The 23,425-nt window shown below is 39.7% G+C and overlaps 1 protein-coding gene and 1 long non-coding RNA gene across 12 annotated transcripts in view; one reads left to right on the top strand and one right to left on the bottom strand.

The window, feature by feature from the left end:
- The first annotated feature begins 1,211 nt into the window (after window positions 1-1,211).
- LOC147844363 (uncharacterized) overlaps window positions 1,212-23,425 on the top strand; it is a 40,857-nt gene continuing 18,643 nt past the window's right edge. For 3 of the 11 annotated variants that reach the window (XR_015491720.1, XR_015491711.1, XM_087254111.1), the window contains exons 1-4: window positions 1,212-1,283; window positions 1,863-2,049; window positions 2,310-2,468; window positions 2,995-3,090. The gene's annotated coding sequence lies outside the window, so the exon portion shown is untranslated. Of the gene's footprint in view, window positions 1,284-1,862; window positions 2,050-2,309; window positions 2,469-2,994; window positions 3,285-3,824; window positions 8,169-13,571; window positions 14,085-23,425 lie in introns of those variants that run through there. The other 8 variants (XR_015491713.1, XR_015491712.1, XR_015491719.1 and 5 more) reach the window with 8 other exon arrangements.
- LOC147844362 (uncharacterized) overlaps window positions 4,961-23,425 on the bottom strand; it is a 230,886-nt gene continuing 212,421 nt past the window's right edge. The window contains exon 5 of the long non-coding RNA XR_015491722.1: window positions 4,961-5,942. This is a non-coding gene — a long non-coding RNA (uncharacterized LOC147844362). The remainder of the gene's footprint in view (window positions 5,943-23,425) is intronic.

The raw sequence follows: 23,425 nt of genomic DNA, 5'->3' as shown, positions 1-23,425 counted from the left end.
CTTTCAAAAAGTCCTCTGAACAAAGATTAATAAGTTAACTGAATTTAAATATCTTCATTTGAAATGCTGACAAATAATAGTTAGTTTGTTCAAGAAATATGGTGCTTCAATGTGAAAAACTTAAAATATTTCGTTGAACTAATACAAAATTCTTAGTTTTGCGTTGATGCGTGCCCTTCTTGTTGGCGCATGCGCCTTATAAGCTTCTGGCGCATGCGCAATTTACTTCCATAGCTCACTGCAGGGGGTACCTGTCACGTGCGCGCGACAAAACGAACCATCTTTCTTTCTGCGGAGCTACGTGTCAATCGTTTTCATAATCGATTGTATATAATTGTATACATGTTTTTTGTGCGATGTGCTACCCATCTGACTGCCCGATCTATTTTACCAGTGTATTAATGATGTGAGAGACCGTGATAGAGCGGTTAAGAGCAGGCCAACGACGTTTCTGCTAAATCATAGTAGTGATGGTCAAATGAAGCTTTCTGAACCAGTGAAGCGCTCGACTCAATTGTATCGGAAAAAGGTTCGTTACTCGAAGCTTTCTAAATCAGAGCTCAATGAGGACCTCTTCTGGTGAAAGTGTGGGAAAGCACTGTGTTGCCATAATGTCAAATGTTCACAACTGACCAACTCATTCATGTAGTAATACAAAAACAGCAATATAAACAAATTACTCAATTACTGTAGTTTTTACACAAGATATATTACATTACACAACTGATGATTGTAGTAAAATCCAAGGTATTCAAAAGTTTATCATAACACAATTAGTCCCACTCCAAGCAGGGATCGAACCAGGGATTCTTGATTGGGAGGCGAGTGCTCTAGGAGGACGCTATATGAACGATGTTTCAAGGTTGCATTCACCAGATGCTCTCTGTCAAACACAATACTACGATATGCGGTGGTTTTCTTTAAAGATAGTCATAAAAAAAATACGCTAATACACTTTAGTATTGTTCAAAACCTTTTTACTAAAAAATACTATTGTAGTTTAGTTTAATTACTGGTGTTTGGGACTGGTGCAGTGCTTTGAAACAAATGTATGTAATAGACGCCAATTCTCTAGCTATACACTTGAGGGTGTTTAAACCTTTGAAAGCAAAATTCGAAGCAGTCACGTGGGTAAAGGCGAAAATGAAGCTTCGGACATCACTGATCACGTGATGATGGCAAAACGAATCAAGCTCCGGTACACTGCTTCTCAGCGAGATGTATCGTTTTTTTGATACAAGCTTCGAAGCCTCGGCGCACAACGTCACATCACTAAATCATAGGTATGTATGTCTTTTTTGTTGTCATCTAACGTTATATTATTTGATATGTTGGCTTTGATGTGCGCGTGTATCCTAATACGGAAATATTTGTTATAATTTAGCCGTGAGTTACTTGTTTCGTGCACTTGGTTTTGGCTATTTACATCAATAAAAGTTTTGAGTGAATGTATTTGAAACAAATAGCGATTTCAATCGAGTCATTTGCTTTAATAACTCACGATTAATACAATGAGTATCATATAACATACCAGATCAGGTATCCAAGTCAAATTTCCTTGCTAAAACGAATATAACATTATGTCCTGTTTATCTAGATTGCTGTCAGCATTGCGCACATCATAACCATTTTTCCCTTCGAACCAGAGCCAGTGGAACAAACGGTGACGTGTTTAACTGTGTAATTTGTGTGAAAATCGTGTGATTTTCATGTAATTCATTGCTTGATTTGCTTGTATATTAGTTAGCTCGACTAAATGTCTATCATATTCAGACCAACTTGCTTTAACAGTCAGCTAGCTTTTATTTACATAAAAAATATAAAGGGCTAAATATATATTTTTCTTTCTTTTTGCTCAAAAGGACTGAAATATTGACAATGACATAATTCAATGCAAGATTTCCTTGAGGAGGTGAGACTTGCTATCATCAGTGAAATTTGACGGTCATTCACCAGCAGATGCAAGAAACCTTTTCTCTTTGCCCAAAAGAAGTTGTTGAGATTTAGCCAGGAAGAAATTAGAGAGATAACCTGGACTTTAAGGAAGAGGTAAGTCACTATATTGCAATTGCTTAAGTTTCATTCAAGGTAGTAATGATAATGCTAAAAATAACAAACAACATTATTATTATAGGTAATTCAAAATACATCTGTATTCAGCATTTGAACATTTAAATATTTACATTTACAAATATATATATATATATATATATATATATATATATATATATATATATATATATATATATATATATATATATATTATGTGTAAATATTAATATGTATGTTTTTTTTTTTGTATATTGTAGATCTGCAAAGAGTTTTCTCAGATCTGTAATGTAGATCTCCTGAGACAGTTAATCGAGTGACTTGATAAATATACAGCACCTCTCCTGAAACTCTACAGAAAAAGAAGGGATTCAATGGGTCCAGAGATGGATACAACTTTAAACAAGATGAATGAGCAGGTACTCATTAAGATTTTTTTTTTTTCTTATACACCCGTCTGATGTTTTTAACATGTGCAACATATTTTGTCCTGTCAAACACAAAAGCATGAATTTCATGCTCAGGTAATACAGTCCAATAAAACGTGATTGCAACAATTTAATTGTCCAGCCCTTTTGCATTAATTTTAATTGTGTCAAGTTGTGTTTTGATTGTGAGATGGAAGTAAGATAAATAACAGATGTTTCACTTGTTTTGAGTGACCATTTCAAATGAATACATTCAAAGAGGAAAATAGAAAATAATAGCTGTAGTTTTTAACTCAAAGTAATTGTCACATGAAACTAAACATTTTTCTAAATTTGCCAACACAACCATTATCAAATTCCATTGTATGGAAACCACAAAATTCTTTTTTAAAAATGAAGCCATGTGTTTTTTCAACAGCATGAATAAAATACTATGCTCATTTAAATGTACTAAGTACATTTTTACTTACAAAACAATAAGATTGTAAAACACCCTTTGTAAATGACTTTCCTTTAGGTCACTGATATTGTCACAGATCGAGAAAGAGCAGCTCTTGAGGGATTGCCAATTTTTCTTCGTAAAAATTCTGCTTGCTTTCTCAAGATATGTCTGGTAAGTTACCCATTTTCATACCCTATTCTACATTTATTAGTCTGCTTGGTAACACTTATAATAGCTGCACGCTATAAATAATTTATTTAGTATTAGCGAATAGTTAATTTATTTTCTGTTAAGCATAACTCTACATGAAGTGCTCAATGATTGTATTTTTTAACTTTAATGATTCATTTGTATTACTAATTTAAGTATTGCATTATTTACAAACCAGTTATTTAAGAATACTTGGTGTTTTTAAGATCATTCAGAATGCTTAAGTACACGATTAATAAACTATTCAAATTAACATTTAAATATCCTAATATTAAGGTATGTAATAATAGTTACTTTGTATGTTAGTATATGCTTTATGAGCTTAACTTCATCCAGTTGTGACCTAATCTAAAGTGAGGACTATTTATGCTTTATAAATCCCTTATGAATGACAATTAAAGGCTCAGTTATATTCTAAACAGGACAATAAACAACTTTCACAATTGAAACTGTATCAAATAAAAGTAAATCTTTGCAATTTTATGTAAAATAAAAGTTTAAAAAATTGCTAAATATTAAAAAGTTGTCAATATATTGTTCAATTATTATATATTATAGACTATTCAAAGTGTTACTGTTTGTATGTACGAAAGTATTACATGTTTTTATTTTCTTTGCATAATAGTAATAACATTAATAAGTAGTAATTAATATTACACATCAATTAATTTTCCCATTACTTAATCTCCTATAAGGACACGGACCCTGAAGACCACAGCACCAGAGATTAAAGGATTGGAATCTTCACTGTGGTGGAAGATGATAATGGCACTTCTGTATCCCTGCAATATGTGATGAACCTCGCTAAAATCTTGGAGGAGGCCATAGTACTTCAGGATATCACACATCTGTCTGCCTTCGCTTACTTGTTCAGCCTCTTGTATAGACTGAATATGGAACACCCAAAAGAACTCTTACTTTTTAAGTGATTCAGCATGTTTTATGGAGGTTGGTGGCACATGATCTGCGAGAGTTCAGTTCATTCATTCATTCATTTTCTTTTCGGCTTAGTCCCTTTATTAATCTGGGGTCGCCACAGCGCAATGAACTTGTTTTACGCAGCGGATGCCCTTCCGGCTGCAACCCATCTCTGGAAAACATCCATACACACTCATTCACACATACACTATGGACAATTTTAGCCTACCCAATTCACCTGTGCTTGTTCCCTGTAGTTAAAGGGTAAATACAGTATTTGTTCCCTCCTTGTTCCCTGTACTTACACACTGTAAAAAAAAAAGTTGAATAAACTTAAAATAATAAGGCAACCGATCACACACAGCTTTTTGAGTTAACTAAGTCGACTTAAAATATTTTGTTGAATTCCTTGTTTAACCAACAACATATTTTTGTTTGCTGAACAAATATTATCATGTTTACTCAACAAGATCTTTTGTTTGCTGAACAAAAATTTTCACGTTTATTCAACAAGATCTTTTGTTTACTGAACAAAAATTATCATGTTTACTCAACAAGATCTTTTGTTTGCTGAACAAAAATTTTCACGTTTATTCAACAAGATCTTTTGTTTACTGAACAAAAATGATCATGTTTACTCAACAAGATCTTTTGTTTGCTGAACAAAAATTTTCACATTTATTCAACAAGATCTTTTGTTTACTGAACAAAAATGATCATGTTTACCCAACAAGATATTTTGTTTGCTGAACAAAAATTTTCACGTTTATTCAACAAGATCTTTTGTTTACTGAACAAAAATGATCATGTTTACCCAACAAGATTTTTTTAGTTTACTGAACAAAATAAAACAAACTGATTCATTATGCATTTACTATTAATTTTTAGGATTCAAATTAAATACACAAGAATAGTCAATTCACTTTTTTTATTTTTAACTGTGTTCAAATCACAATCCAAAACATTTGCATACAAAATCAGCATTTGACATTAGCCGTGTTCAGCATTGGGCTAGTTTGTACACAACTAGTACTGAATGTTTCCAGATTTGAAAAGATTGTACACTGCCTCAACATAAAATAACTGGCAACCTTACTAAAACCAAGCTATTAGTGTGTCCAAACACTCAAACCAGGTGAATATACAATCATCTAATCAGAGTAAACCCTAAAAGCCACTCCATTCAAACAGTCTTTAAAGTGTACTGCACTTTTGTCAACAAAGTACATCAAGTCCAAAAACAGACCTCAAAACATTCAAACAGTGGCACAGTAGGAAGTGCTTTCGCCTCCCACCAAGGTCGCTGGTTCGAGTCTCAGCTGGGTCAGTTGCCGTTACTGTGTGGAGTTTGAATGTTCTCCCTGCGTTCACGTGGGTTTCCTTTGGGTTCTCTGGTTTCCCCCACAGTCCAAAGACGTGTGGCACAGGTGAATTGGGTAGGCTAAAATTGTCCATAGTGTATGTGTGAATGAGTGTGTATGGATGTTTTCCAGAGATGGGTTGCAGCCGGAAGGGCATCCGCTGCGTAAAACAAGTTCATTGCGCTGTGGCGACCCCAGATTAATAAAGGGACTAAGCCGAAAAGAAAATGAATGAATGAATGAACTGAACTCTCGCAGATCATGTGCCACCAACCTCCATAAAACATGCTGAATCACTTAAAAAGTATATTTGAGTTCTTTTGGGTGTTCCATATTCAGTCTATACAAGAGGCTGAACAAGTAAGCGAAGGCTGCAGGCAGATGTGTGATATCCTGAAGTACTATGGCCTCCTCCAAGATTTTAGCGAGGTTCATCACATATTGCAGGGATGCAGAAGTGCCATTATCATCTTCCACCACAGTGAAGATTCCAATCCTTTAATCTCTGGTGCTGTGGTCTTCAGGGTCTGTGTCCTTATAGGAGATTAAGTAATGGGAAAATTAATTGATGTGTAATATTAATTACTACTTATTAATGTTATTACTATTATGCAAAGAAAATAAAAACATGTAATACTTTCGTACATACAAACAGTAACACTTTGAATAGTCTATAATATATAATAATTGAACAATATATTGACAACTTTTTAATATTTAGCCATTTTATAAACTTTTATTTTACATAAAATTGCAAAGATTTACTTTTATTTGATACAGTTTCAATTGTGAAAGTTGTTTATTGTCCTGTTTAGAATATAACTGAGCCTTTAATTGTCATTCATAAGGGATTTATAAAGCATAAATAGTCCTCACTTTAGATTAGGTCACAACTGGATGAAGTTAAGCTCATAAAGCATATACTAACATACAAAGTAACTATTATCACATACCTTAATATTAGGATATTTAAATGTTAATTTGAATAGTTTATTAATCGTGTACTTAAGCATTCTGAATGATCTTAAAAACACCAAGTATTCTTTAAAGGGTCACGAAACACCAAAACACATTTTTTGAGCTTTTGACAGTCGTATATGTGTCCCACACTGCTAAAAACACCATTAGGACACCTATATTTCACTAAAAAGTGTAAATTGGTTGTTTTTGCGTTATTTCAAGCAAATTCGTACTTCCTGTTTGAAACAAATTTTTGAAGCTGCGTCACGGACATGACATAATAGCGTGTATTCCAGCGTGCAGACTGGGCGTCTGTGCCAGAGTGAGTCTTATTACGTCTTACAGTGTGATACATTAATGCATGAGTAAGGCTTGGTTCAAACCAATCAGCGCGCTCTATTGTGCAACTTCATTAATATTCATTTGTGTCACCGTGTTTACACCACAAAGACGACACGTTGTGTTGGCAAAACAAGCGTGAAGTGTTGCTTTTATAGTTTGCTGCCGTTAAGTTTCGTTTTCATTTTCTCTCTGTGAGAGCTTATCTGGATCACGTGTGGATTAACAGTGTACGCGACGCTCGATAACAATAACTTACGTGTCTAAGGAGGATTATTGTTTACCTGAGAGCTGTTCTCATCTGCAAACGCTGAAATCTGGATTCGCTTGTAGTATTCTCTCCATATAGACGCGGCTCTAGTTGCTGGTGATTGTCCTGTCTCTACAGATTTGGTAAGTGAGCGACCAGTGCTCTTTGTTTATTCAGTTTGTTCATATCGAATTAAGTTAACTATTGCACTGAGTGCAGAAATGTTAGCACCGCATTTAGTGACCGGAATAACACACGCGGCTTTCTGACGCTACCTGCCGTATGCATCTAAGTTTCCGGGAAATGCAGAGTTTTTTTTTTTCTCTCATTCGCCGTGCGGTATCAAACATTGCATGAAAAATACACGCTTAGAGCAGTTCCTCGAATCAAATATCTCGTTTGTCGCGAGGGGCATGAATGAATTCCCTGAATGAAAGAGCCAAACTGCAGTTAAAGTCCAACATTTATTAATTCAGCAAATAATTCGACTACAGATGTCCATGTAGGTTAAACACCATCGCTTTCTCCTGTCTGTGTGGGTGTGTATTTTGACTCTGAAACTCGCGCGTGCACAGACACTCCCACACCATCCCACTTTAGTTCCTCCGACACTCCCCCCTAAACAGAGCTGGACACGCCCACTTTTCTGACTTTTTCGAAAGTAGAGGTGTGAAAACACCCTGCTGAAACGAGGGGGTTTCATGGCCCTTTAACAAACGCCGATGAAGTATTCTTTGTAGCATGTAGTTTCCAGAAGTTTCCAGTAGTTTCCAACTGCTTGGCTATAATGCTGAGGTTTCATCTTTGGGTAGAGACTCAATGATATTCATCTGCAGTGTGACTTCAATCGACCGGCATGTTTGTGTGTGTGTCTGGGTTTCTGTGTCAAAGAGCGGGGCCGCAGGTTTGAAATCTCCCGGGTGTGCGCGTGAACATGAATAACTTGGTTTAGTTAGTACGTCATGGCGAAACACCTAATGACTCGGTATCAAGGCGACTCGTTTGAAGCACTATGAGTCGACTCTTTTATAGATGAATCAACAGTTTTAAACACTGTACACTTACAGATTTAAGCCTTAGCTGGATACTTCACTTCACTTAGAGCTGTGTTACAAACTACATGGAAGGGCATTTTCAAAAACGTTCGAGGTTACTGAAGTAACCCTTCGTTCCCCGAGGAGGGGAACGGAAGTACTATAAGTGGATTTGATGTTCTTAATCCACGTATGGGAGATTCGGTTCAGAAGCTACTTGTCTGAAATAGTATTGAACGGGCCAATGAAAGCAATGAATTGGCAGCGTAAGCTTGCGCAGGTGTGCTGCATCGCCAATTAACTGAGCATATAAGCACACCTGGCGCCGGCAAGTGCTATCCTTTTTAAGCTGAAGAGACTTTTAACAGCTAAGGGACAGTCATTATGGCGACGGAGTATAGTACTTCCGTTCCCCTCCTCGATGAACGAAGGGTTACTTCAGTAACCTCGAACGTTCCCCTTCGGTTGGGGAACTCCAGTACTATAAGTGGATTTGATGTTCTAAATTCACGTATGGGAGTCCATTGAAAGCGCCATAATGACTGCACCTTACCAACGCCTCCGATGAGAGGGCAGTCAGGCAAGCGTGACGCACCCAAATCATGGAAGGCGCGGTCCTCCAACGTGCCCTTGGCCCAAACTTATTCCCACTTCAAAAGAAGATTTACGGAATAGGTATATTTTTTTGGGGAGTCGCTAGCGTCTAGATAATTCTAGGAAATACGACAGTATGTTGGGAAGCGTGCAATCCCAGTAGGGAGGACGCTGCGGAGACCATCCGCACCCAATAGGGAGACAAATGGAATTAAATATGGACTAACCCTAAGGAGGGGGAGTGCGCATAAGAAGGTGGTTAGCGGATAGGGAAGGCACGGGTCCACCCAGGGGGGGGACTTAACCGTGGCGGAAAAAGCATATGGGGATCACCAGCGGGGATCGCACATAGCAGGCACCTATACCCAAAAACGGGGGCTGACCAGCGGGCAGACCTAACATAGTGGGCCAGCGAGTGACTCCTCCGCTGAGTCAGTGCTGGGGGCCTCAGAGGAATCTGCAGGGCTCACTGAATGGGGAACTTTACTGACAGACAGGAAGGTGCACATCTCTCCGTGTTAGGGAAAAAAGGCACTGCAAGCGTGCTACAACACCCCACCGAGTTGTTTCCTCAACCACCAAAGGTACCTAACACCCTTGAGAAAACTGGCTCCACTCGCAGATTGTAAAACCTTGCAAATGTGTTGGGTGTCGCCCAGCCCGCAGCTCTACAGATGTCTGTTAAAGAGGCGCCGCGTGCACACGCCCAAGAGGATGCAACGCTCCGAGTAGAGTGCGCACGCACTCCTGGGGGACGCGGCTGACCTCTGCTCAAATAAGCACATGAAATGGCCTCCACAATCCAGTGGGATAATCTTTGTTTGGACACGGCACTTCCCTGCTGCCGTCCGCCATAACAGACAAAGAGCTGCTCAGAAGATCTAAAGTACTGAGTACGGTCCACATAAATGCGCAAAGTGGACAAAGTAAGGAAAGGGCTGGGTCTGCCTCCTCCGGGGGCAGCGCTTGCTGGGTTACTACCTGATCTCTAAAGGGAGTGGTAGGAACTTTTGGCACATAACCCGGGCGGGGTCTCAGGATAACGTGAGAAAAATCCGGCCCGAATTCCAGGCACGAGTCACTGACCGAAAATGCCTCCAGGTCCCCGACCCTCTTAATGGAGGCCAACGCGACCAGCAGAGCTGTCTTCAGGGACAGAAATCTTAAGGATACTGAATCGAGTGGCTCGATGGGAACAAATCGCAGGCTCGTGAGAACGAGGGCGAGATCCCAAGAGGGCGTGAGAGGGGGGCGAGTTGGATTAATTCGCCTAGCACCTCTGAGGAACCGGATGATGAGGTTATGCTTTCCCACGGTGCTGCCAGCCACCGCGTCATGGTGAGCGTAGATGGCGGACATGTAAACCTTGAGAGTGGAGGGCGACAGCCTGCTATCCAGCTTCTCTTGAAGGAAAGAGAGCACAACACTGATCTGGCAAGATTGGGGGTCTTCTCTGCGAGAGACACACCATTCAGTGAATAGACTCCACTTCAGGGTGTAGGCGCGCCTCGTGGAGGGGGCTCTAGCCTGAGTGATGGTATCAACCACCGCGGACGGCAGGTTACCTAAGTCTTCCTCGCGTCTAGGGACCACACGTGGAGGTTTCAGAGATCGGGGCGAGGGTGCCAGATGGTGCCTTGTCCCTGAGAAAGTAGGTTCTCTCTCAAAGGGATCTGCCAGGGGAGGGCCGTCGCGAGGAGGGAGAGCTCTGATATCCAGGTCCGGGTGGGCCAGAGGGGCGCAACTAACAGAACCTGCTCCTCGTCCTCCCTGACCTTGCACAGTAACTGCGCGATCAGGCTCACTGTGGGAAACGCATACTTACGTATGCCCCGAGGCCAGCTGTGGGCCAGTGCATCCGTGCCGAGAGTGCCCTCGGTCAGGGAATAAAACAACTGGCAATGAGCATTCTCGGGGGAAGCAAACAAATCGATCTGGGCCTCCCCGAATCGCACCCATATCAGCTGAACAGCCTCGGGGTGGAGTCTCCATTCTCCAGAGTGAATCTGCTGCCGTGAGAGCGCATCGGCTGCACGGTTGAGCATACCTGGGATGTGAATGGCGTGCAGCGACTTCAGCCGCGGGCGAGCTGAGACATGCGGCGAGAGCGCATACCCCCCATGCAGTTGATATACGTTGCCGCCGCTGTACTGTCCGTCCTGACCAGCACGTGTTGCTGCTCCAGCAGAAAAACGGCGGAGAGCAAGGAACACTGCCAACAGCTCTAGGCCATTGATATGCCAATGCAGCTGGGCACCTACCCACAGGCCCGCAACTGCATGCCAGTGCTGGAAGCATCTGTTGAGACATCAACATGACTGGACGCCTGTCCCAGAGGCACACCGGCCTGCAGGAACGAGGGGTCGTTCCAGCGGCTGAGGGTGCGGAGACACAGCGCAGTAACAGAGACTTGGTGTGCGCCCGCATGCCATGAGCGTCTTGGAACTCGATCTTGAAGCCAGTGCTGAAGTGGTCTCATATGGAGCAGTCCGAGCGGCGTGACAGCTGCAGCGGAAGCCATATGCCCCAGGAGCCTCTGAAAATTTTTCAGTGGGACCACAACTTTGCTGTCGAGCTCCCTCAGACAGTTCAGCAGCAGGCGAGCGCGCTCTCCGGAGAGGGGTGCTACCATGCTGACCGAGTCCAGCTCCATTCCGAGAAAAGAGATCCACTGCACCGGGGCGAGTTTGCTCTTTTCCCAGTTGACCTGCAACCCCAATAGGCGAAGATGCCGGAGCACCTCGTCTCTGTGCGCAGTCAATTGTTCCCGAGAGTGGGCTAAAATCAGCCAGTCGTCGAGATAATTGAGTATGCGGATGCCCGTGAGCCGAAGGGGCGCTAGGGCACCCTACGCGAGTTTGGTGAAGACCCGCGAAGACAGAGAGAGCCTGAAGGGGAGGACCTTGTACTGCCATGCTCGATCTTCGAACGCAAACCGCAGAAACTGGCGGTGGTGTGGAAGAATGGAGACATGAAAATACGCGTCCTTCAGGTCTATGGCTGCAAACCAATCCTGAGGGCGGACGCATCGGAGGATGCGCTTCTGCGTAAGCATTCTAAACGACAGCTTGTGAAGGCAGCGGTTCAAAACGCGCAGATCTAGGATTGGCCGTGACCCACCGCTCTTTTTGGGTACGATGAAGTACGGGCTGTAAAATCCGCTCTCCACCTCGGCTGGAGGTACCGGCTCGATTGTACTCTTCGCCAGGAGGGCAGCAATCTCCTCTCGCAAGAGAGGGGCGGACAGGGGATTGACCCTGGTGAAATACACGCCCGTGAACTTGGGAGGCCGTTTCGAGAACTATAGTTCGTAGCCGAGTCTGATCGTGCGTATGACCAGGCAGGCAGAGCCCTCGCTAATGATGTCATCGCAACAATCGTTGACGTATCCGCAGAGGGGCAGCGCGGAGCGGGTGTGCTGATCCGGGGAGCGCGAGGGTCCCACAGAAAAGCTGGAGGAGAGCGATTCGCTCTGGCTCCGCACCCTGACTCCGAAAGGGGACTTGGGGGCTGGGAGAAAGGAGACCGTCCCCCCAGGCTGGCCAAACAGGCCAGCCTGGGATATGGACGAGTCAAGAAAACGAACTTTGTCAACATCGCGCATATCTGCCAGGTTTAGCCAGAGGTGGCGAGTGCGCACGCGGCGGACTTAGTAGTCCGGAGAGCATAGTCGGTCGCGGTGCGCAGCTCGTGTAACAAGCCTGGGTTAGACCCACCCTCGTGCAGCTCGGCCAGCGCCTGGTAGCGCTGGTAGGGGGCCATCGCGTGCAAGGCGGGAACTGCCTGGCCCTGGCCCGCAGCCTTGTAAGCTCTAGCTCCGAGGGAGGCAGATAACCTACAGGCTTTGGACGGGAGAGGGGGCGGACCGCGCAAAGTAGGGGCGCCACGCGGACAAAGATTGACCGCAATGGCGCGCTCCACCTGCGGGATCGCCTCATACTCCCTGGCAGCTCCACCATCCAGGGTGGTGAGGGCGGAGGCAGACGCAGTGCGGGCAGAGAAAGGTGCCCTCCAGGACTGCGTGAGCCTACTGTTCACTTCTGGGAAGAAGGGGACGAGAGGCTTCAAAGGCTTCGCCTTTTGGTCCTCTACGTAACACCCATCTAGTCGGTCCGGCAGCGGGGCTGGGGGATGAACCATCTCCAACCCAACGGCCTAAGCAGCCCGAGAAAGCACGGCCAACATGGTCGATTCAGAATCCGTTTTGACGGCGCTCGCTTGCCCAGAGGGGGCGAGCGGGTCCAGATCATCGTCAGACAATGAAAGCCCACCCTCCGATGCCGCGGAGGACATCTGATCTCCAGTGTCAGCGAGTGTGAGAGCTACCATCTGATTAGACAGATCACTCCCAGCACCCGAAGCTTGGATGGAGCGCTTGGAGGAGCGAGAGGTCCGCGAGCCCTAAGCCGGCGGATTATCTTTCGCTGGAACCCTCAGATCTGCCCAAGCGCCCGCTGCAGAGCAGGAGGCGACTGGGGTGGCTCGCTCTCTTACGAAAGTTAGCCGCGATCTCAACTGGGCGACGGTCATGGCATTGCAGTGACGACATGAACTGCCCCCGAGCACCACATTAACATGCTGGACCCCCAAACATGTAATGCAGTGACGTGCTGCACGACTGTGTTGCTCTTTTAGGAAACAACAATACGCACCGCTCTGGAGGACCGGACCCAAAGGGACGCCAGGCAAGGGAGAAAACCCAGCTCGACCGTCTGCCGCTGCGTGGACTCGCTCTGGACCGGGAGACACTCGTTCGCTTGATGTGGCTGTAGACAGCAAGAGGAACCCTCATGAAGCTCGATCAGAAAAGTCTCTGAAGCGAAAAGGATAGCGTTTGCTGGCGCCAGGTGTGCTTATATGCTCAGTTAATTGGCGATGCAGCACACCTGCACAAGCTTACGCTGCCAATTCATTGCTTTCATTGGCCCCTTCAATACTCTTTCAGACGAGTAGCTTCTGAACCGAATCTCCCGTACGTGGATTTAGAACATCAAATCCACTTATAGTACTGGAGTTCCCCAACCGAAGGGGAACCCATAATATGGGCTTTTTAAAATATGATATCGTAGTGGACCACCCCTTTAAGGCCACGTGAAGAAATTTATCCAGTGTGTAAAGCTCAAAGATTTATCTTCATTTGGGGATGTTTTTTTTTTTTTTCATCGTCTTACTGTTCATTTTGTTATTAAACATTTTAAAGGTTTAAAATCTGTTTTTCCTTAATAAAAAATATTTCTTGTTAGTACTCGTAGGCTATATTGTGATCCTTATCCCAACAGACAGTGAATTTACTTAACTAATAACACCAGACATACAAAAGTAGAAAGCTCAGAAAGTTCCTTTTTTAAATAAAATGAAGGTGTTGGTTACATAGGTGCTTGTTAAATGCAGAGCTTCTCTATAAAACAGGTGACAAAACACCTGCACATTCTGAAAGAGATCAAACCTCAGTCAGGTAGGGAAAAGTAATGGAAAAGTAATAAAAAGTAATTCCTGGGGCCTCATGTACATGGACTTGTGTTTAATTCATATTAAAACTTTGTGTATGCACAAAGCTGTAAATGTGCATACACAGTGAAAAAAATCAGATGTATAAAACACTGCATTTGCGGAATTCCACACATATTCTCTTTGTACATCTGAAATAACGTGAAACTGAGTGAACGTGCATGAGCGCAAAACCTCTCCATGCCTCCCAATACTACATATGGTAATGACTTTCCTTTGGCTAAACCAAACGAAAAAAGCAATGGCTAAAGCAAGCAAAAAGAGAAACTTCACAGAATTGGAGGTGCTCCTTTCGGAGGTAGACTGGAGAAAAACGATGTTGTTTGCAAGTTTGTCCTCCGAAATTAATAACAAAAGAAAAAATAGAGTGGGAGAGTTTAGCTGACGTGGTTAACACAGTGGGGTCTGAACATTGCACTGTAAGTGAATTAAAAAAGAAATTTATGTGTAACATTATGCGATGTAAAGGTGCAGATTAAGAGGAGAACATCGGCGCACCGATGGAATGTACTGGTTTCAATTCTCTATTGGCTTTTTGATGTCGATGAATTAAAATAATTCCAACATATGGTACTGTTGCACTTTGGGTAACCTGAGTTTGAGTCACAACTCCAGGTCATTTACTGCTCCAATTCCCAGACTGCCCTTATACTGTCCTTTCTAAAATAACAATGCCCAAAAATATCCTGTTCTCGCTTTAAAACGTTAATGTAGAAGTATAATTGAAAAGGTAAATACCTATGGTACATGCTGTTACCTTTGGATGGTGTTATCTTTAAAACGAGCTTAGCAGATTTGAATCCTGTTTTGGAGATGTATTGTGTTTACAGTTAAAACTGCCAGAGCCTAATGAGATATCGAGAGGGTGGGGATATATCTTTTCTTTAGTAAATAGGATTGGTCGAGAGTATATAACTCTCCCATTATTCCGTTCCTCGGCCACAATGTTGTTTTTGCATGGTGTTTGGGAGGCTGTTTGTGGATCATTATTTGTTCCTTTTCGCAGCTTCCAGCTCTCTTTCCCACCCACGGACAGAAATAGATATCTTTTGATCTTGATGTCTTGACTGTTCTGAGATCTGTTAGTTTCTACCTGTGGTTGTTCGTGCATCATCTGGCCTCTAAAATACGCCCTCACAAAACAAGTCATCAAATCCCAGATGTAATATGTGTTCCACTGGAGAGGTGGCAAACACTTGTCTTTATTATAAGTCTGTCCTTCATGCCACTGCAGTAAAATAAGATTCTTTCTCTGTGTCTTTCGAGCACAACTGACATTTTAATGAAAAGCAGATAAATTGCAGCAAAGATAAATTGAGGGATGTATGTCTTACAACAATGTCTGTGCTTCATATAAAAAAAAAAAATTCTATCAATGTTTTTGTTTTGTCTTTGCTGAGAATCATTAGCAGAAGCGAGGACAAATTTAGAAGCTTACTTTAGTAAATATATCTATTTTGATTTAAAGAAATGAGTTTTATTTATTTATACACTCATTTATTTTTTTATGAGAGGCCATGGAAAATTTCAAGCTTATAAATGTTTGGTTTGCACAATATAATTTTAGACCAGATTTTTACATTTCTTGAAAAAAAAAACAATTTCTGGACAGCACAAGCAAACAGTTACTAATGCATTTTCAGGAAAGTTCACTCTGGCATATTAACAGACTTAAACTACCAGTAGTGTTGTAATAAGCAGGTAAGTAATGGTCGTTTCCACTGATTGGTACAGTATGTTACAGTATGGGTCACCTTTATCAGGTTGTGTTTTCACTGCATAAAGGGTAACCTTTTAGTGGGGGTGGTGTATGGCAGAACGTTTCAGTCAACGTCATTCTTGCTTGAGGAAATGTCCAAGTAAAGCTGTATGGGTTGTTCACATATTATATAAGAAGCACTTCTTACAAAACAGATGCTTTATACACATAAATTATTGTGTATAAATGTTAATTCCTTTCTATGAACATGAATTGATTATAACTGCAAATCAATGATGGTGTGAAATAGCCTGCTGTAAGGTCTGCGATTTTGTAAATTAAATAAATAAATGCAATACATATATGAACACATACAAACCCTTACAGTCTCCAATAAGTTACCATTTACAGAAAAACTACACACAGCATGCATTTAGTTCATACTTGGCTTCAAAAACTACACATACCATATAGCCCAGTCAGTGCAAACCTCTTATCTGTATCTTTAATCGGTAACACTTTACAATAACAGTACATGAATTATGATGTACTAATATATAAATTAACCATTACTTTAGTATGAACTCATGATGAGTTAATGCATAAACTAATCATGAACTAACCTTAACTACAGCATGATATACATGAGTTCATGTGTGAATAATGGCTAACTTAATTAGTTGTTAGTACATGTTTGTTAATTAATGTATTAATTAACACTTAAGATTAAGCTAAATATAAGTTGCTTTGAAAAAGAATACCTTTAGTGTACACGAAAAACACCATTGAATGTTAATTATCTATATATTTTTCATATTATATATGGAATAACTATCTTCCTCAAGGAAGGCACAATATAAAAAAAAACAACAACAACTGTTTATTAATCACATGTTCATTATTCATGTTTTGACTGTGAGTGGTAACAGTGCATCGGGCCTCAAGGCACTACTCAATTGCCCTTAAAGCCAAAGTATCACACTAACATGTACTCGTGAAGCAGACATTACCACGCAAATAAAAACTCAGCTTTAGCCTACAGATGATGCTTTCATTCTTCTTTACTGGGTCTGGTTTTTGTTACTGCTTTATTGTGTCAGAAATTATTGTGTATTCTGCCCTTTTATCATATTGTGCTGTTTAAACACAGCACTCCTGGCATCGGATAAGTTTGTATCTATTGTTCGTATCTAATTTAATAATATAATCTATCTAATTTAATAACATCTAATTTATAATACTTTACAATAATGTGCCTTAACAACTTCATGAGTTCATGTTAGTCTATAATCATGATGTGCCCCTCAAAGTAAAGTCATGACATAACAATACATTAACTCATGAGTTTATGTTAGTCTATAAGTAGCTAAGAATGAGTTAATCATGATGTGCCCCTCAAAGTAAAGTCATGACATAACAATACATTAACTCATGAGTTCATGTTAGTCTATGAGTAGCTAAGAATAAGTTAATCATGATGTGCCCCTCAAAATAAAGTCATGACATAACAATACATTAACAACTCATGAGTTCATATTAGTTTATGAGTAGTTAAGAATGAGTTAATGTGTACAGACAACTCAGTATGTGCAGGCGCATTCCATCACTAAGATGTAGATGAACTGAAGTCATTATTAACATTCACCAATAACTTTTATTTGCACTCTAACTAAATACAACAGTCAGGTAAATCAACTGAATTATTAGATCAGATCATTTTAATTTTAAACTTTTTTTTTTTTCAAATTTTCAACTTCAGATCAACATTAATCAAAATGTTTTATAAATCTAAGACTGCATTAACTAAATAATTCAATATTTCAAAAAAAAAAAAAAAAACAACATCAATGCAAACATACAGCCTTGGGAATTGTGAAAAACATAAACTGCCTTGTTCACATCTAGCATAATTCAGATAAAGACTAACTTTTTAAAAATATCAAGCTGGGCATTGCTCTCTTTAAACTGCTTTATTATCTCCATATTAGACTGAGCAAGACAATGTGTGAGATAGAGATTTGCAAATTTTTGAACGCTTTCACCCTTCTTGAAGGTTGCCCTTAAACACTTGAATTCGGTGTGGTTTGCTGTTGCCAACTCAGCAATGGGCGCTTGCATTACATTTGTGTTCCTGTTACAATTTTCTGTTGTAACTTTGTAACTATTTTTGATCAAATATATGCAGCCTTCATAAACAGAAAACCTTGTTTTTAAGAACAAAATAGTACTAACCCCAAACTTGAGATTGGAACTATGCCCTCGACATACTGACTAGATATCAAACATACTAACTCAACAAACTTCACATTCATTTAATCCTGTCTAGTTTAACAAGTGTGACTAGTCCTTTTTTGGCCTATATTTTAGATATCTAGTAGATTTTGATCTACAGCTCAAGTTCAGCATTTTTAGGCAAGACATCTGTTTGTACAACTATTATACAAATTTTAAACAAAAATGCTTTCTATGAAAACAGTCTGTTGATTCTGATGAATCTGAAGATGTATTAGTGGACTGATTCTTCTGTGATAAAGCAATAGTGGGTGATGATGCAGTTCGGGCAGGTGAATTAACAGTTTCACACCTCAGACTAAGGGCTATGACAGAGAACAAATACAATGTATTGAGAACATAAAACTACAAGGCATTAAATCATTTAATTACACTTAATGTAGTGATACTTAAAAAAGGCAGATTTCTTTTTCTTAATCTTTTTATAATATATGCCAAATACGTTAGCATGATGTCAAAAACCATTCATATGATAGGGTATGTAAAGTAGTGTTACCTTAATAAAAAACACACACAAGTTAACATAACACGTAAACAACACAAAAATGTACCATCCTCCAGTCTTGAATGGAGATAATTCCCGTTGTTCATCAGAAAGTCAACTTTCTCTTGCAAATGAAGTATCTTCTCCTTTTGAATTTCAATTGTTTTTTTGGCTAGTTCAAGAGATAATTGTGCAGTGGGTGCTCCTTTTAGAAAAGAAACCAGTTATGTAACTTTGCTCGAATGAATGACTGAATGACTACATATTGTATCTTACATGAACTAGGCATAATTTAAAAAACATGTATACTTAAAGAGATAGTTCACCCAAAAAAAGAACTTACTCAACCACAGGTCATCCAAGATGTAGGAGGCCTTTAGTCAAACTTTATTTTGATGGTCCGTTAGTTAAACTTAACTTTCATTACATCTACATGCCAACTAATTCTCTTTAGATTATAAGTAGACGGTTAGGGTTGAGGTTAGAGTTAGTGTATGTTGATATGTACTTGCAAAGTTTCTTATAGTGAGTTAAATGTCTGTTGAATGAGCAGTATCAACAGATATTAAGCAGACAGTCTAATACTCAAACGCACCATCAAAATAAAGTGTTACCAGACTTTTTTCTTCCGTAGAACATTAAGGAAGTATTTTAGCTGAATCCGTAGCGATTCATACTGTATAATGCCCCCAAACAGGGATGTTTTTCAGATTAAAAATAAGCACATACAAACAGGTACAAATCCATAACTTTGGCTCGTCATGATATAATGAAGTCTTGTAAAGAAAAATTATCAATTTTTTTTTTTTACATTATTTACAATATTATTAGCTATCGCTATTGAATGACGTTTATAAATCACCACGTACTACAGATTCAGCGAAATCTTCTTTAATGTTCAACTGAAAAAAGGGAAAAACTCACTGCAGTTGAGTAAATTAACCTGATTTTTTTTGAACTATCGCTTTATTTCAACATGTTAAAAGACAAACTTAAAACTTAAATTTAACTATTATATTTGTATTATTTTTTTCTGCAATATTCAAAGTAATATTTAGAAAAGACTGCCGTATCCCTGGTTGGCTGTACAGCAGGCTGAAGACCTGCAGCATTTAAAAAAAAAGCATATGTATTAAAATATAAATTGATTTATGACAACAGTAGAATAAGAAGCCAATATAGATCAAAATATAAGTGATATACATAATATAAAATATCATGAAAGCTTTTGCTATAAGTGAAATATTAACTTTCTGACTTTTTCCTTTTTTTCTAATTCCAAATTTACTTTGGTTTCTGTGATGTTGTGTAAAAAAAGTTGTAATTGCTTTCTTTTACTATCTGTCCAGACAATGATTGTTTTTTTCATAAATAAATATAATGAGCAAAAAAATTACAAACTGTTTATTTGTATACATTTAAAATGTCTTATTAATATAGGGGCGACGCGGTGGCACAGTGGGTATCACGTTCGCCTCACAGCAAGAAGGACGCTGGTTCGAGACTTGGCTGGGTCAGTTGGCAATTCTGTGTGGAATTTGTATGTTCTCCCTGTGTTGGCGTGGGTTTCCTCCAGGTGCTCTAGTTTCCTCCACAAGTTCAAAGACATGTGGTATAGATGAAATGGGTATGCTTAAATTGACCATAGTGTGTGTGTGTGTGTGTCTGTGTGTATGTGAAAGAGTGTGTATGGATGTTTCTCAGTGATGTGTTGTGGCTGGAAGGGCACCTACTGCGTAAAACATATGCTGGAATAGTTGCCAGTTCATTCCGCTGTGGTGACCCAAAAAGAAAATAAATGAATATTAATATAGGGCGGATAGATCACATGGATACTAGGGTACTCTTTACTGTGTGTGGATAACCATGCCATTCAGCCAGCATAAAAAACCCTGTCAAGATAATGGTTAATAGTTTAAATTTTATTTCACAGCAATGACATTAATCTCTATATAGTTATAAAATTAAAACAAAATAAATAAACATAAAAAACTTAATTTGTTCAGATACAGTAGGCAGTAGGTTTATTTAACATAGGTAAAAATTAAAGAAAATGAATTAGGTGTATACGTAAAACACTGCATAAGTCTGTCTTATTAACTGATTCTTTTTTAAGATCTAAAAGGAATTCATTTAAGTGTGGTGAGTGATTAACATTCATTCATTCATTTTGTTGTTGGCTTAGTCCCTTAGTCCCACATTTTTACACAGCGGATGCCCTTCCAGCCGCAACCCATCTCTGGCAAACATTTACACACACACACTCAAACACTACGGACAATATAGCCTACCCAATTCACCTATACCGCATGTCTTTGGACTGTGAGGGAAACCGGAGCATCAGGAGGAAACCCACACGAAAGCAGGGAGAACATACAAACTCCACACAGAAATGCATTCAGTACCGTATTAGGTATATACATAAATCACTGCATAATCTTAAGAAACATTAATTGACTCCAGTTACAAATCTTCGGCGCCGCCGGCCCCGACTCGGCATCGGCGAGTGTTATCCGGGCCAAGTGCGGCCCGCTGCTCACTCGCGCACATGCATGTGTGATGCGGCTGTAAAGCACTGGCCCGATTCCTGTTAACCATATCCGGCCAGAGTCTGTATGTAGAGTCCGGGCCGCTTCTGGCAAAGACTCGGCTGACGGCAACCAATTAAATTCTTATTTTATCTAGTAATCTGTTAGCTTCACATTTAATGATAATTTGAGAAAATATTCATGGTACAACAGAAACAAAATAATAAGAATATTTTGTGTGGATGGTCGCAATGCTTAGACGCAAACAAAACAATATTATTTACAAATGGGTTATACATATCATCTTGGAAAAAGGGTGTAAAATGCGCTTATTTTCGAGATAGCTTGCTCCTGTTCTGACTGTTGTTGTTTTTTTAAAGCAGAAGTTGGTTTCATAAGAAACACATGCATGAGTAAACTCCTGATCCAAACTCTATTCCAGATGGTGGCGATAATGCTCCAAAAAGCTGGTTGCCAACCGCCATGAAGATCACATGAAGAAAAAAAATTTGTTTGGTTTTTCAAAACTTTCCTGTGAATTCCAGGGCCTGTTTCAGAAAGCAGGTTAAGTGAAAACACGGAGTATTTTAACCCTGAAATGAGAGAAACTCTGGGTTTTCCGTTTCAAAATGGCAGGTTTGTTAAACTCGAGAAATGGGGGTAAGTCAAACCTGTTTCTGAAAGAGAGGTAACTTTAACTCAGAGTCAGTTACCGTGACAACTTACTCTGTGAATCTAACCTGGTCCAGAGCAGGTTTTATTCTCTAAACTCTGAGTTTCTGTTGGTCTCCTACCCTTTTTTAAAGATGAATCGTATTTTTCGCCTTAGCCTTACGTTTACACCCACCTATTTTAGAGCTCATTTTGGAGATGCCCATAAAAACGATTAATGGAAACGTCATGATTCACATAACTTTTGAAAATACGCATAATAAAACATGTGCATAACTGAGTATGTTAAACTTTTATTTGATAAGAAAAGATGTGCATAAACTTAACAAACTACAGTATGTACATTAAAAAAAGGTTTGTTAGAGATGATGATGAAAATGTGAGTGAATGGACAAACCAGCAGACTGAGCACAGTGTAGAACATCTTAAATGTTGTTTTTGGTCATTCTAAAATGCCTGAACTGTTTCAGTATTATTGTATATTATTAATTAACTCCGAGTGTCAGGAGGCTTCAAACAATTGTCAAATAAATAATTAACTGACGCAGCTTCTTCTACCGCAGTAAATTCTGTTTTTACTGTTGATATTTGGCGCAAGTTAATCAGGCAGTGACGATTTTGTTCACTTTGACTCATTGGATAAAAATTTATTTGCAATATTCCAGTTTTGCACAAATTTATGTAATATATTTGGATGGAAACAAGATATTGCCTACATTTTTGTCACACACAGAACAAAGTCACGTACGAGGCTTGTCCTTTTTCATAAATAATTAGCTTAACATTTGACATGTACTGTTACTAGATTAATGGAATTATTATTCTTTCTAAAAATTATTTTTAGTTCTGCTTATAAATGTTATCAACCTCTATCACTTGATTAATAAAAAGGCAGACACACAAGTGCACTTTTTAATCTATTAAAACTGATCAACGTGTATAAAAGCTTAGAAACATTTTATAAACATCACACATTACATTACTTATTTTATTATAATTAAATATTTAAATACTTAAAATTAAAAATTACGCATTAACTTAAGCAGCTGTTTTCCCAGGCTAACTGTCTCTGTTTCACTGATGGCTGCTTCTTTTTAAATATATACGCTCATATTTGCTATAACTTTGCATGAGCAGATCAAATTCAGCCGGAGAAAGAAATGCTGATCTCTTTTTTTAAGATGTTGCCATGGTCACTCATAATATCTGCGCTCCATTGATAATGTCTTTTTATAGTCACGGTGTGCGCGCTTAACTCTGAGTTGGTCTACTCAAAGTTGATTGACCTAACTCAGATTAGCTATTCTGAAACCGAAAACTCAAGAGTTTTCAATCTCTCTGTAAATCAACTCAGAGTTCAAGTTTAAACTCAGAGTTGTTTGAATCTCCTTACTGAAACAGGCCCCCGGTCAGAAAGGTAAGGTTTTTACTGCTTGTGTACTAATTACTACTTTGTGAAATTAGAGCTTAAAACATTTTCCACAGTGTTTGGTTGTAACACTGTTTAGTAACTTAAAACAATTTGATACGAAATGTAACTTGCTTTAAGAAACACGAAACACGAGCTAATGTATGCTAACGCTAACAGTTACGTTACAAACACGTCTGAAAGTTCCTGTTCCTTTTGCACAATGTTAAATTGTAACGTGTTTAGTAA

The sequence above is a fragment of the Danio rerio genome, chromosome 5 (assembly GCF_052040795.2).
Source record: "Danio rerio strain M-AB ecotype USA chromosome 5, GRCz13ab, whole genome shotgun sequence".
Classification (NCBI taxonomy): Eukaryota; Metazoa; Chordata; class Actinopteri; order Cypriniformes; family Danionidae; genus Danio; species Danio rerio.
The sequence above is the reverse complement of the archived record's forward strand: the minus strand, read 5'-3'. Positions and strand labels throughout refer to the sequence as shown.